This window comes from Lepisma saccharinum, chromosome 2 (assembly GCF_977018435.1).
Source record: "Lepisma saccharinum chromosome 2, izLepSacc3.1, whole genome shotgun sequence".
Classification (NCBI taxonomy): domain Eukaryota; kingdom Metazoa; phylum Arthropoda; class Insecta; order Zygentoma; family Lepismatidae; genus Lepisma; species Lepisma saccharinum.
This window is the reverse complement of record NC_139230.1, coordinates 117,218,733-117,235,664: the sequence shown is the minus strand read 5'-3', so window position 1 is coordinate 117,235,664 and position 16,932 is coordinate 117,218,733.

The following is a 16,932-nucleotide window of genomic DNA, read 5'->3' as shown; positions in this document are numbered from 1 at the left end:
GTCGGGGAAGAAGTCACAACTTGGTTCCAGATGCAGGCGGCGGATTTCTACGATTCAAGGATACAAAAACTAGTTCCTCGTGTGAACAAATGTTTGGACAAACGTGGCACTTATGTGGAGAAATATCCTCTGTATCAGTGTATCAAGTGTAACTTTAGTTGCGAGCAATACATTTCTTTTATATCTTATTTTTGGTTTGTATCTTTACTTTCCGGACAAGCCTCGTATATATGGGTTTAGATTGAAAATATTGGTTCCAAAACTCTCAGTAAAATTCTCTGACTCGCAGAAGAAGCAAGCAAATGTACAAAATACTACTCGAAGAAACTTAAAAAAGAAAATTTTAAAATGTTCAAATCTCAATTGAATAGGAAGATTTAAGAAGGGAATGAAGACCAAAGAATGGCCAAATGACCTTTTGTACTCGACATTTTCGTAAAGCGTCGCTCTACACGCGAGTGTGAAGTAAGATATAGAAAGCAGTCAGACCCTAGAGAAAGATAAAGAACCCTTAACTACAAGCAAGCAAGGTGTAAAAAGAAAATGAATTCCTACCACTTATACAGTTCTTTTTAATTCCAAACAAATTTAATTTTTGGCCATATTCCCTTCTTAAACCTGCCTATTCAATTTGTTTCTCGTACTCTTACGAGAAGACATACTGAGTAAAATATAAGAAACCGAATTTGTCACTTTTCAATATCGTTATTTTGACAACTCCGACATTTCGTATGTGTGCTGCAATGGTTTCTCCATACAAATAATTTGCATTACGAACAATATGCGGTCGTCTTATACTTTTCTCGCCAAATTCACGGCTGGGTTGCCAAGGTTTACAGTAGGAAAATTTCCGCGCCCGTTTGTGAGTGCCGCCAATGACGGACCGGTCATTTCAGAGGCGTGTAAACAACGGAAAGAACGCCTGAAAAGATGCGCCGACGCTTGCATGTTTCATTGGGAATTGTGTATATAGATTTACTAGAGTTTACCCGGCCATTATTGCGCTCGTAAGGGAAATTATTCAAAATTCTAAAAAGAGATTTCACTCAGTTCCGCCGCGCGTGTTAAGGAGGATTAAAACTCGAGATCATTCTGGATTTTTGTATCTTTCTGAAGCTCGATCATGATCCGCAAATGTTCAATTTGGTCAGTTTAGCATGGACATCCCAGATTATTTCCGTATTTCTTCCTCGGTTGATGGTGAATTCATCTTATAATATCTACATTTGCACGCAAATATTTGATACCGGAAATGGGTGACCATGGTTACTGTTCGATTGCATTTTTCCAATTTTTACTTGAATCTCGAGATTTATCTCGATGCAGAAATACCTCTGGCGCAACGAAGTATTGAATGTATCACGAGTGCAAGAGTCTAAATACGATCACCTGAGCAAAAGCGACATTCATTATATTTTACACTTCTTGTTTAGATGGTGACATGTGCAGCTCCAAATAATTATACTCTTGAAATGAAATGTGAATTTGAAAGTAAACATCAGTTAAACTTAAATTTTGTGAATATATTTATATTTAAAAAATGAGATTTTATGTTATAGATGTCCAGTTAATGCTGATTAACTATTCTCTTGACTATGTACTTGGAATATTGTAATGTTAACTCATGCTTCTTAATGAATTTATGTTGAATCTTTACAAGGAAGATATTCTCGCTTTTGCAAAGTCTTCCTGTGAGGTACCATTAATATTGCCCCTCGCAAAGAATTTGAACACCGAAACTTACACAACATGGAGATACACTGCGCAGGCGAAATTGATTACATTTTGCACTCGTCTATAAGGTGGTGACTTCCGCAATTTCTAAAAACTATAATCCTAAAGTTTTATTTGGATTTCAAAGTGAATATCCGTAAAATTAAATTTAGTGAATATATTTAAATGGAAAACATTTTTTTTAGATGACTTATTTTTATCTTTTATACCTGATTCTCCAACTGTGGATATAGGATGCAAATGTGTTGGTGATAGTTGAGAATGCTCATTGTGTCTCATTGCTAACTTCCAAACCTATCTCTTTATCTGCTTTGAATTTTTTTTTAGCATTATTCTTAATGGTATTTACATCATTCACCAGTAAGTCTACATCATCTGCATATACTAACCGTTTAATTTTAGTACTTCGTTAGTTTCTTTTACCTTCCTAACAACATATTCTAAGGCAGTATTAAAGAGCAATAGAGATAATGCATCTTTTTTTTAATCCATCATAAATTGTACATTTGTCAGACATTTTAACAAGAATCTTAGGTATTCCAAATTCGAGTAATTTATCTCTTTAGCTTCTTTAACTTCAATCAAGTTAATTTCAGGAACTATAGGTTCTGCTGTGCGTACTTCATTTATTTCTGATTTATCTCCTACATGAACATTTAAAAAGTCATTAAAGCAATTCTTCCATCTATTTAAAATATCGCTTTAGTCACCCATTTCTTATCAAGTTTACTTTATGTTTCCACCCCTTTCTAAATTTATTTGCACCTCTGATATTTTTATTTCAATTGCATTAATTTTACTTTTCAAGTAATCTCTTTTTTCTTACTTCTAAACATGCTGTTTTTTAACCACCTAAGTCTATTTCTGTTAGGTTATGCGAACGATTGCTTACTTTTTTCTTGGTTTATACATTATTTAACTATTGATTCTATTCTATTATGTACGTACTCTCAATTCTTATTTAAGTCTGTTTCATTTAAATACTGCAGATTAAAACAAAATTTACAATTATATAGGTTGAGGTTCATTATATGGAAATAAGTTTCATTTTTGAAAAAAAATTCATTTTATGCCAGAAATTGTAATTTTTTATAGTTTATAGAGTAACATGTGCTTTCATAACTAACTAACTAACTCTCTAGCCTTCTTAAACCCGAAGGTTCATGGCTGCAGCAACACAGGCCTTCCATCTATAACTAACTTGAGAAAAATCTATATATTCTTAACCATCCCTAGCAATTTCCTTTAGGTCCATCTCAATATTGTCCTTCCATCTTCGTCTTGGCCTTCCTACAGGTCTCTTACCATCAGGTCTCCAAACAATAATCCTGTAAACTCCTCTTTCCTCTTCCATTCATAGCACATAGCCTGCCCACCTAAGTCTTCTTTATTTAATTGTTCTAATAATATCTGGACATAAATATAAATTATGTAGTTCTAAATTATGTAACCTTCTCCACTAACCTGACTTCTCATCCCTTTTAGGTCCAAATATTTTCCTAACAATCTTATTTTCCAATACTATCAATTTATGTTCCTCTTTCAATATAATGGACCAAGTTTCACATCCATATAATACTACAGACAAAATTACTGTTTTGTATATTTTAACTTTCAGTTTCTTAGAGAGAAGTAACATGTATTTCCTGAATTAAGCCTACTTTTTATTTTATTTCCTCTTTAATATAATTTTCATTTGTTAATAGTACTCCTAAATATTTGAATTTAGAAACTAGTTCAAATAAGTTGTTATCATATGCTTTCATTAGATATTAAATTTAGAATTTTTTTAATTAAACAAAATAGGTTTGTTAAAAAAATAATCGTTAGTTCATATGATATTATTTTTTGTGATGCATGTTTGTTGTCCGTGTTGATGTTTTTTTTTGTTTGTTTTAACAGGATTCGAATTATTGAAGGGGGGAAAGAGGGGGTTAAGTTTTTCTAGAATATCACGCATTCCATGTTTATAAGTAATTACATTTTTAATAGAAAGCGTATCTTTTGTCAATATTTTATGAGATTTGGTCACCTGCAAAAGTTAATCCGTTTATCTCCTTGTTCTATCACGATAAGAAACTCAAAATGTAAAATTTTCCTTATCCTCTGTTTACACATTTTCTCTTTTCACACAATCTCTATCTCAATCAATTATATCCCTACCTCTTAGAAACATGTTCCCTACCTTCTTTAAATGTACAACATTCGCAGCAAGGGACGAAAAAGCAAAGTAAAATAAAGCAATTTAATCAATTAAACACTACAAAAATAAATTTACGCTGTGTGTTTGTGTACGTGGGTGTACGTGGGTGTAGGTGGGTGTAGGTGGGTGTGGGTGTTACGTACTTTAACTCGAAAGAAATTATGACACTTGTACCAAGTGTGAGGTGAAAAATCACATATTTGCAATAGTATAAAATCGACGAAAACATCGTCAAAATAGGTTTTCCATTGTGCTTAAATTAATAAAAATAATAGGCCTCGTACCAAGTGATGATTTGAACTAGCGAGTACACTACTTTTGTATTCATGTATATTTCGCTTTATTGACAGTAAGTGCTTGTTTAATTCTACATCTATTTTCATCAATGAGTCGTGTAAATAACGTTGATTTTGATGGGGCGGCACTGAGTGACGCGCGGGTTCATTTGCACTATTATGAGGGCGAGGATGACGGAAGGTTAAATTTCCTCTGGAAGAAGGACAAAAACAGCACCAAGTCTACATTTCACAGGTGCAAAACTTTAGATACGATTTAAATTTCTCTGCTCGTCGAAGGAAGAAGCGAATGAGTCGATGTACACGGCGATATCGATGATTATGTAGATCACAATGTTATAAAATCAGGGCATTCCTTGCCCAAAACCTTCTGCTGCTGCTGCGGACAAGGTTTTGAGCAAGGATTGCGCCGAGTTTTCTTGAACTTTGCTTATATACGTGAATAACAATGAATATTGCTTTGAAAAACAAAACTTCTAGAAACATATAAACAAATATAACAATGGAAATGATTGAACATGTAAACAAGCAGTCTCCTCGTGAACAAAATTTCATTCTTGGTTGTACATTATTGCTGTTGAATGGTAAACAGAAAATTATTGTAGACAATACTGGACACACTGAACATTCTCAACTATCACCAACACATTTGCATCCTATATCCACTGTTGGAGAAACAGGTATAAAAGAAAAAATCACTCATCCACCTTTAAGAAACTTCTCAGTTTGACACTCCTTGTTCAATCGTTTCAGAGCTCATCCCGTATCTTAAGCAATGTATTCCCAATTTCCTAAGCCAAATTGTAAAGTGGGGTGGGCACTTACTAACGTATGGATAGTTTAATTGCATGTTTGATTCTGTGTTTTATAAAACAATATTGTTCTTGAAAAATACAGGATATCACAGTAGTTTTAGGCTTGAATATAAAAATACATTATTTACAAAAGTTACAACTGGGATGAGTAACTTGATTCTTGGCGTTTAGATGTCATCTCAGTTTTTACTTTTGTAAAGAATTTCATTGAATTTGACAATTTCATAAAGTATATCAATATTTATATTCTTGTCAGTTATCATTCGTTCGATATGCGACGAAATGTAAACTAGTCTTATTTCTTCATTTAACCTATCATCAGCAAGATTTGATATTAAAATATTCAAGAATATAATCATGAGAATAATTAATCTTCATTGCCTGGACATATTTTTTTAAAAAAAAAAAACATATTTTCCATTTAAATATATTCACTAAATTTTAATTTAACGGATATTCACTTTCAAATCCAAACAAAACTTTAGGATTATAGTTATTAGAAATTGCGGACGTCACCACCTGATAGAGGAGTGCAAATGTAATCAATTTCGCATGCGCAGTGTATCTCCAAGTTGTGTAAGTTTCGGTGTTCAAATTCTTTGGGAAGGGCAATATTAATGGTACCTCACAGGAAGACTTTGCAAAAGCGAAAATATCTTCTTTGCAAAAGATTCAACATAAATTCATTAAGAAGCATGAGTTAACATTACAATATTCCAAGTACATAGTCAAGAGAATAGTTAATCCGCATTAACTGGACATCTATAATATTTAAATATAAATATATTCACAAAATGTAAGTTTAACGGATTTTTACTTTTAAATTCATTTTTCATTTCAAGAGTATAATTATTTGGAGCTGCGGATGTCACCATCTAAACAAGGAGTGTAAAATATAATGAATGTCGCATTTGCTCAGCTGATCCTATTAGACTCTTGCACTCGTGATACATCCAATACGAGGGTCACTATTTATATTTTGAGCATAACAATGAAAAAACAGGAATTTGGCATTGAAAACTGCTTTATTGTTTTTCGAAGTATTCTCCTTTGTGGTCATTACACTTTTGCATCCGTTCGAATCATTTGTCAAAGCAGTTTTTCCAATGTTCTTGAGACACCTCCATAATATGGTTTTTGAACGCATCAACGGCGTCTTCCGCCGACGAAAATCGTTGTCCACGCAATTTATTCTTGACATTCGGGAACAAGAAGAAGTCATTGGGTGCCAAATCAGGACTGTACGGCGGATGACCCATCAATTCGATTTTTTGACTGTTCATAAAGTCGGTTGTTAGACGAGATGTGTCACAGCTGGCATTGTCTTGATGAAGAAAGATCCGACGGCGTTTGTTTGTTTTCCGTATTTGACCGAAGACCTCTGCCAAACAAATTGTTGTGTACCATTCAGAGTTGACCATTCTACGTTCCTCTGAAGGCACAGTTGCCACATGATCAGTTTTCCCGAAAAAACAGGCGACCATTTGTTTCGATGTGCTTCGAGCGCGAACAACTTTTGTTGGATTGGGCTCATCTTGAAACACCCATACAGTCGACTGCTGTTTACGTTCCGGCTCATATGCATATATCCATGATTCGTCACCTGTTACAATCTTATATACGTCTTTTGAAGCACCACGATTGTATTTGTTGAGCATTTGTTTGCACCAATAGACGCGAGCGTCTTTTTGAGTTTTTGTCAAATTGTGTGGTATCGAACGAGAACATACCTTTCTCACAGCTAAATGATCATGTAATATTTTATATATGCTGGTGGAACTAATGCCTATGGTTGCCTCGATCTCACAGTATGTCACATGACGATCTTGCAGTATTAGGTTTTGCACAGCATCAATGTTTTCTTGAACAACAATTGATTTTGGACGACCTTCGCGAATCTCGTCGGTGAGCGAATGGCGGCCACGATTAAATTCGTTATACCAGCGTTTCACAGTGGCAAAGGATGGGGCTTCATCGCCAAATGTGGAAGTAAGTTGATCGATGCACTTTTGTCTTGATAATCCACGTCCAAAATAGTAAAATAACATCGCAAGAAAATGTTCACGAGTTAATTCCATTTTATTGTTGTCGCGCAATCTCCAAGGCAACATAAACAACACAAATGACGCTATTGACAAAACATTTGAAGTACGTTATGGTCAATAATGCCAGTCGATTCCGTGCAAAAGTCAAATCGCGCCTAACTTCAATCAGTGTTGTTAAGGCTCAAAATATTATTAGTGACCCTCGTACTTCTTTGCGCAAGAGGTATTTCTGCATCGAGATAAATATCGAGATTCAAGGAAAAAATGGAAAAATGCAATCGAACAGTAACCATGGTCACCCATTTCCATTATCAATTATTTGCGTGCAAATGTAGATATTATAAGATGAATTCCACATCAAACGAGGAAGAAATACGGAAATAATCTAGGATGTCCATGCTACGCTGACCAAATTGAAAATTTTCGGACCATGATCGAGCTTCAGGAAGATACAAAAATCCAGAATGATCTCGAGTTTTAATCCTCCGTAATACGCGAGGACACTGAGTGAAACCTCTTTTTAAATTTTTGAATAATTTTCCTTACGAGCGCAATAAGGGCTGGGTAAGGTTTTGATTCAAAGAACAGTTTTTTTGAATCAGTGGACTCAGATCGCATTATATACACCGTTAGCCACATTTGTGGTTCGTCAGCCTTCCATTGGTGATCGAAGTGCATAAAACCTAATTAAAATCTCACATCGGACTGTACTTTGGGGAACTGAGAACTAGTATATTCGTGTAATCGTGTAATTCGGCAAATATCACCGGTTCGCGAGTGCGGGGTAATCGTGCTGTATAAAAGACAACGTACTGCACATTTGCTTCATTCCTTCCGGACACAACAGGAAGATACAAATCGTGGTGTACACTTTGACAGGTGTTGTGTGCACCGATAATATGTTCGAAAACGCAATTGGGGGGTGTTTTTCACCAACTTAGGCGTCTTCGTAATTTGCTTCCCGTTTCCTCAAGCTCCGACAATGAAAAAACAGGACTTTGAAACGCCTAAATCCCCTCCACTCAGGACTGCTCGATACAGACGACGTGGTTTTCAGCTTTCCTCATCTGATACGGATCTGACAGAAATACATGGACCACACATATTACAAGGATCGACTGTTCCCAACTTTCGCTCCAGAGAATCACTTCATAATTCCACGAATTCGCTCCCAGATGATATTACAGACCCTAAACTACAGAAAACCGAATCTACAACTAGTGTTTCCAACAAGAGGCCCCGTGATAGTGGCGATTCATCTGGTGAGGATACCCGAGTGGATGCTGAGGGCTTTCAGCTCAGCAAGAAGACGGCAAGGAGATTACCGATATCTCAGCCAATATCCATCCCACTGAATAATCAATTTAGTGCTCTTCAGGAACACGAAACTGAGGATGCTCCTGGTGACAAATGGGATGATACAACCACACGAAATTCTATTCAAGACACCCGTCGAATGAAACTACCACCCATATATGTGTTTAACCTTAACAATTTCTATGCCCTCTCCCAACTCTTTAAAGCACTTAAAATTAATCCTACAATATACCATACTTCTACTGGATCAAAAATTCACTTTGCCACTATGGAGGAGTATAACATTGCTATTGATCATCTGAAAAGTCATAATCTCGAATATGCAACCGGGACTCAAACAGGGTTTCCGGTACTTCGAGTTGTACTGCGAAAACTTCCAATGGATACAAATATCATGGATATCGGCAGATTCTATCAAGAACTAGGTTATGATGTGCTCAAGGTATCTCAGTTGAAACAGAAGGATCAAAGTACCCATAAACTCGTGCCATTAGCTCTTTTTCTGCTGACCATTAAAAAGACTGAATTTGCGAAAGGAATCTATAAAGAACCATATTTTGAACAACACCGTGTGGTGATAGAGGAGTATCATCCACGGCAATTTATACAGTGTTTTAAATGTCAGAGACTTGGACATGCCCAACAGAACTGCAATGCCATAGCTCGCTGTGTCAAATGTGCTCAATTACATGATACACGGAAATGCCCTAAAAAAGACCGTACATCACCTGCTAAATGTGTAAACTGTGAAGGTGACCACCCTGCTAACTTTCGCGGTTGTCCAATTTTGCAACGTGTACAACGAGCGCAAGAACTCCGCAAAAATGGTGTACAGTCTTCTTCTGACACTCCTAAGCAATCACCCCCTTCCTTACAAGACCAGACAGCTTTCCCTGCACTACCAAACACTAGGAGTTATGTTACTGCTGCAAATACAAAAACTAATACAAGAGGCCAGGAATTTAAGGACATTTGGACTAGCATAAAATAAATTTTCGATTTCAGGGGTTTTCTTCAAAAAATTAAATCTGGTCTACAGCGAATTAGTCATGCCAAGACAATCGTAGATAAGTTCAGTGTTGCCATGGATGTTTTGGATAACCTTTTCGGAAATGGCCCGTAAAGGTACTCCGATAAGTAGAACATTGACGTGTGTTCAGTGGAATGCTGATGGAGTTCGTACTCAATTCCTGACTTTCAAACAATTTTTACGTGAATATAATGTTGATATAGCTCTGGTGAATGAAACGCACTTGAAACCCCGTAATAAATGGAAAATTGCAAATTATACCATCTATAGAAACGATCGGTTCCCGGACGGAAAGGAGGTACGGCTGTAGTTGTGAAATCTTCGCTATTTGCACGTCAACTTCCAAATCCAGCTCTAGAAGCTTTAGAAATCACAATAATTGAACTATTAACTACCACCGACCCACTAATTTTGATAGCAGTATATAACGTTCCAGAACAGCTTATTCCTATACAAGAACTAGAGACTGTTTTTCGCTTGGGCCGCAAAGTGATTTTAGCTGGTGATCTAAATTGTAAAAATCCTGCATGGAATTCGCATGTAGTGAACCGTGGAGGTGCCTCTCTTCTCCAAAGTGTCCAACAATTGAACTTGCCCATTCTTGCCCCAAGAGAACCCACTCATTATCCACGAGGACGTGGACTTCCAGATGTGTTGGATATCTTGATATATCAAGGTGTAAATATTATGACTGGTCCCTATGTTATTCATGATCTAGACTCGGACCATCAACCGATACTCTTTGAAATTGTTCATCATAATTTATTGAAGCCTCCTCCTCCAAAATATAATGTTTCAACAGACTGGGATGCTTACACTCGACAATTAGTGCCTATCATTGACTTGCATTTAGCTTTAAAAACCCCAGCCGAAATTGATTCGGCTTTACAAAACCTTACAGCAGGTATACAAACTTCTTATCTTCACTCCACTATCAGAACCCCTCAGTTATACAATAACTATGGCTGTCTATCCCGTGAGGGTATGATCCTCCTGAACTGTAAAAAATATTTCCGACGGAAATGGCAACAAACTTATAACCATCGCTACAAACAGTTGTATAATCAATTTCACGATCGATTTCGCCGATATCTCATTCGGCAGCGACAGGCAGATTGGGACACCGAATTCTCCGGGATATCAATGCAGGATAGTAGATTCTGGCAATTATTAAGAAATTATCTGCGAAAGAATCCACAATCTGCTGCCTACCCTCTCCAGGGTCCAAATGGCATGGTGTACACACCAGAGGAGAAGGCTGAAGTGTTCTCCAAACATCTGGAGGACCAATTCCACACACCAGATCAACCGCATAATGGCAATTATATCCAGAAGATTCAACATCAACTGGAACAATTACGTCATGAACCACTCACAGCTTATCCACTTCTCACAACCCCTCAGGAGGTCAAAGGTGTTATAAATCTTCTTCGACCTGGTAAGGCACCTGGCTTTGATACTATTACTACATTACAACTGAAGAACGGCCCCAGAAAATTGTTAGTTTTTCTAGCAAAAGTCTTCAATGCTATATTCCTTACCGGCTATTATCCATCAAGTTGGAAACTAGCAAAAATAATCCTCTTGCCAAAACCAGGAAAGAACATTCTTCTACCACAGAATTATAGTCCTATAAGTCTTCTGAGCCATGTTAGCAAAATCTTTGAACATATACTACTCAGACGATTACAAGCTGTGGTGGATGAAAAAGGCTTGCTACCGTATCATCAATTCGGATTTCGTCAACATCATAGTACTACTACGCAACTGGTCCGAGTAGTGGAGTATGTTACAGGAAACTTTAATCTCAGTCGACATACTCTAGGGGTATTTCTCGACTCCGACAAAGCCTTTGATCGAATTTGGCATTCTGGATTAATTGTGAAACTATCGGAATTGGGAGTTCCTATTTATTTGGTGCAATTATTGGATCACTATTTACAAAAGAGACAATTTCAGGTGCAATTTTTAAGTGCTCGATCTACCGTTAAGATCATACATGCTGGTGTCCCTCAGGGAGCTGTTTTATCTCCAATTCTGTTTGCTTTATATACCAGTGATATCCCTGCTACTCATAGATGCATGTTAGCTACCAATGCAGATGATGTTGCCATCTTTACAAATAGCCCTTTACAAGATCTATGCTATAGCAGGATGAGACAACAACTATTAGAGTTGGAAGATTGGTCTACTCGCTGGCGCATGAAGTATAATTCACTGAAGAGTGCTGCGGTTTTATTTACACGTCGACATAGACAACTACCAAAGATTCTACGACTCCAGGGATCTTCTATACCGGACAAACCTTTTACCACATATCTAGGAGTGGTTTTGGACCGAAGACTAAATTTCCATAAACACATCTCAACTGTGACAGCAAAAGCACAAAATCGAGTTGGACAATTGTACCCAGTTTTCCGAAATCCTACCTTGGGACTGACGACTCGCTTGCATGTGTATAAGATGATGGTACGTCCCACACTCCTGTATGCAGCACCAGCTTGGGGTCATCTCCGATCTTCAGTCATAAGGACATTGCAGATTATACAGAATAATGTTGCTCGACTTATTACTGGTCATAGCCGAGATACTCGTATCTTACAAATCCATGAGGACCTTGAACTAGATTATGTTCAATCTGCTATATATGCCCTGTGTTACAACTTCTGGAGCCAGATCCAACAGCATCCAAATCCAGCGGTTCGGGGCATTGGAACCCGACCACAGGTCCGGATGACCCACTCCATGCCCCGAAATTTTGAACAAATCTAAATTCAAAAATGCTATTGTATTATTGTGTTATGTGTTACATATACTCCCTGTTTATGAGCACTTCAAAGTACTGTTTTCAATGGAGCAGATTAGTGTTCCTTGATAGTGCAGCTATAAAAGCACAGATTGTGATTTTGTTGTTTCTTTGTTACTTATTGTTACTTATATATTGCTATCATTATTATTATTCTATGTGGTTATTTTATGTTTTGTGTCTTAAAGGGATGTGCAAATTTTTGTAGTTTGTGATTATAACTTTTCATCAGTGCACCGAACTATGTATGGTTTGAAAAATAATAGTGATTATTTCCTTCCTCTGTCAATGCAAAATTATAACAAGGAACTCAACAATTTCAAATTAGTGAAATAATAGAGATGAACTATTGTCCAAATCCCGGCCGACAGTCGACCCGGGTTATAGCAAGAAAAATGTTGTATATACACTATTTTGTAAGAACATGATAGTAAGTCAAGGGCACAATGGTCCCGATACTTACAAAAAACCTGTTAATAAAGCATTGGCATTGGCATTGGCTGGGTAAACTCTAGGAAACCAATCTTCACTATCCCAATGAAACATGCAGGCGTCGGCGTCTCTTTTCAGGCGTTCTTTCCTTTGTTTACACGCCTCTGAAATGACCGGTCCGTCATTGGCGGCACTCAGTAACGGGCGGGGAAATTTTCCTACTGTAAACCATAGCATCCCAGCCATGAATTTGGCGGAAAAAGTATAAGACGACTGCACATTGTTCGTAATGCAAATTATTTGTATGCAGAAACCATTGCAGCACACATACGAAATGTCGGAGTTGTCAAAATGACGATATTGAAAAGTGACAACATTCGGTGTCTTTTATTTGACTCAGTATGTCTACTCCTAAGAGTACGAGAAACAAATTGAATAGGAGTAGTATAAAATACTATAGGATGAGCACAAAAATCATACAAATGAAGAGCTCATATGATTAAAAAGACTGATTTGGCTATACTTAAAACAATGTCAAGATGTCTATATAAGTCTATAAGTCTATAAGTCAATTGCCCAAGTGTCCTACACAGTTAAATCCAAAGAATCTTGAGCCTAGTGTACAAATGAAGAATTACAGTGTACAAATGAAGAAGCCTCAACAGACTGATTTGGCCATGTGTACAAAAGCTGAATCTGTCAGTCTGTTGTCTGCAAGCCTGCTAAAAATATAGTCTTCTTGATATTGTTATGGCTACACTTAAAACTAAGCCAAAAATGCTCATAAGAGCTTTTTGCTTACACAGTAGTATACTGTAATAATATGCTTAAATACTTGTTACTGTTATGTTAATATGTTACCTAGAATATGCTCAATATTTTAATTCGGGACCAGGCTCAACTTGTTTATCTAGTACTCAGACAATGTAATATGCAGAGGTCTTCTAAAATTGCTCTGTGACTCTTTCATTTCTTACATCATAAACATATGATTTTTTACCTATAAGAATAACACCACACATAGTGTCGGCAGGGAGTGTATCATGTAATTCACAGATAATTTTAATGTTTGTCCTGTCATTAACAACAACCTGTTTCCTTTTTGAGGTGTTGATGACAAACATGGGTCTCTGTGCTTTGAATTGATCTGGTGAGTAATACATGTCCGTATTCCCGGTGGTAACTCCTTTGTATGTCGTATATGCCTCGTATAATTTGAGGAAATCATCCTTGGACATGTTTAAATTATAACTTTCTTTGGGGAACACCTCATTTCTGCCATTTTTAAGATATATGTTCTTGATGTAGCAGCTATCAAACTTACACGAATTTTTTTCTTGGTTATTGTTTTTCCATTCTGAAACAGTACCACTACAAAATCTGGCATGTCATATTGTATCCTGGAGAATGAGTTTGTAGCATCAAATTCATAATAGCTACCAGTAGCAGGCTTCTGGACACATTGATATGTATAAAATTGTAAAGGCACCTGTGGATTTTTTAGGATATCTGCTTTGTATTTAAGAGCATAACTGGCTTCATATTCAACAACCGGGATTCTTAGCTCCATAGTCTGAATAAGACATACGCCTTCATCAGGTAGGGTATTAGGCAGAGCTGCACCAGTAGAGTTTAATGTACTGTACCTCATCAAAGCATTATTATCATTGGCGGCTCTTAGAAATGTGATTCTTAAACCACCCTTCTAGATAATGTCTTTGTAATCGGAGAAGAATCCTGGCAACAGGCGCATCGGGAACAATACAGAGTGGCTCTTGGTTAATATTTTATCACCAGCCTCAAATCCACCTATTTTGTAGTAAGAAGCCTCGGTCTTGGATAACTTCAGTGTGGCCAAAGCTGTAGAGGTAATACCAGGGTAGTCTACTCTGTTTATAACAACACCATGTTTTCTGATCTCGATTTCAGAGAACAGATGGGGTTCAAAATTGTCTACCAGTCTTATATTTGAGTTAGCCGGATAATATGTGCCATCGAGCTTGACAACATCAGACTTGATATATAGGTCTGCTCTGTGGGGGTGTATAAAGCCATCCTCTACATCAAGGTTAACCTCAATCTCTGTGTTGGGTTGATTCAAATTTGCAAAGGTTCTACGGTTCGGGGGGAATGACTGTAGCTCATAACTCGATATTTTTCATTTTTTTGTATGTATATTTATTTAAATATTAATTTTTATTATAGCAGTTGTTGTGGCTCCAGCAAAATCAACTAATTCTTCTTTTTCATTAGTGACCATCAACTCAATGTAGTCAATTCTATTATGGCACACCGGAAAATATAATGTTGGTGATGGAGTGTAGATGATTGGCTCCATAAATTCAGAGTTAGGTTTGAATGTTGCGATGATGCCAGTTTGTTTGTGCCTATGCCATCTGATTTGGTGAACATACCCTCGGCCACATTACAGTGAATATTCAGAGTCTCTATGGCTAAGAATTTAGGTATATTAATAGCAGTGTGTTTGATGGCTGGTTCAAGTTTTGTGTTGTTCTGGAAGCCTAATAGCTCTCCTATAGTACCCAGATCTATTGTCTCTGTAACAGACACAATCTCTACTCTGTGAGTGACAGAATTTAGAGTTAACACTATACCTCTGGGTAACTGAGCATTTAGAGTAGACAGATTATACTGCCCTGGAGTGATGACAATATTTTGATCCCCAATTGTGATTGTGTTGTTATGGTGTAATATTAGGGATCAAGTACATGCCATAGAATGCTCTAAGAGCTATTGTTTTGGGATATACTATATCATCATGTAGTCTGAGCTTCAATATTGAATTTTGGCTGGTAAGATGGAATACTCCCAAGATGCTTCAGATGGCACAGGGCCTTTTGAAAATCTTCAATTGATGGTTTATTTATTTGAGACAGATATCTAAGCATAGATAAACACAGATTTCCACAATTAACATCTTTGAAGTTTTGAACACGCTCATTATTGTAATAAAGATTAGTTGATATTAGATATTTTACTAAATTCTCAGGTGGAATACCTACAAATGAATCAAATATAAATGCCTTATTGTTTAAATATTTAAGATAGCAGATCCAGTGAGTGCCCTGATTTTTGTACTTATCCAAATTGACTATCCCGCACTCTTTTTTGAGTGGTTGTTCTGGTAAAGAATCAGACATGTACACACCTCTAAAATGTTTTATGCCCAGTGGTTTCATTAAAGATTCAATATCTTGGTTCGTAAGCGGCTCTTGTTTTTCTTTAAACTTATTCATGGCTCTCTTAAGACCTTTGCCTTGTCTCTCTATGGCCAGATTATGGCGCCTTAGTTCATCTAATTCTGCCTTATTCTTCTTGGCATCTATTACTGTTTTTGCTATGGCAGCCGATCCCCCTGCTAAGCTGCCAACTGCACCGAGTGCTGCTAAGATGGCCGGGATACTAAATATGAAGCCACCCACATGTGTTTTTTTTTCTGAATTGCTGTAATTTTCTTAATTGGGGGTACGAAGTAACAATTTCATACCATGGCCCTTGGCAAGACAAGAGCTTTTCTTCTTGCGCTGCTTTTTGGTTAGAAGACTATCAATAGTCCCAAGTGATTTGAGACCTGCATATGGTATCTGATACATAGCACCCTTGGCCTTCATCGTAGGTTTATTATATACATATTCTGGGATTACATAGCTTAATTAAGTGGCTTAAATTTAAGTTGTAACACTTATTGCTGGGCCAGTTTATTTAGTCTGTTACAACCCCCACCCTAGTTTTTTTGGTGTTCATAGCTATGGTGGTCCCTAATGCTGCTATTTTTTCACCCAAAGAAGCATTTCTGCTTACTAATCTACCAAATGCAGCCTCTTCTAATTTTTTGTCTGCCACATGTCGCTTGTCAAGATCGGTATGTGTGTTGTATGCTATGTCGTGGTCTCTACAAGCAGCATCTAGGGGATTTATACCAGGGTCACCTCTGTTTAGTCTATGGTCTAGTTTGGTACCGGGACCACAATACTGATAGCCTGGTATGTGTAGCTCAAATGGCAGCTTGTTTATGACGTCATTAACCAGCCCCCGACCCTCAGAGGTATTCCAAAATTTAGGGGGTAGAGTATTAATAATTTTTATAAGATATCCAATGCCCTTAGTGTCATTGACTATAAAATTAGACAATTTGGTGGCTATCATGTCCATAATTCCAACCTTTTCATTGTAAAAATTATGGTTACCAGCATTTTCTTCCCCAACTATGACCAGCAACCTATCTACAAGTTT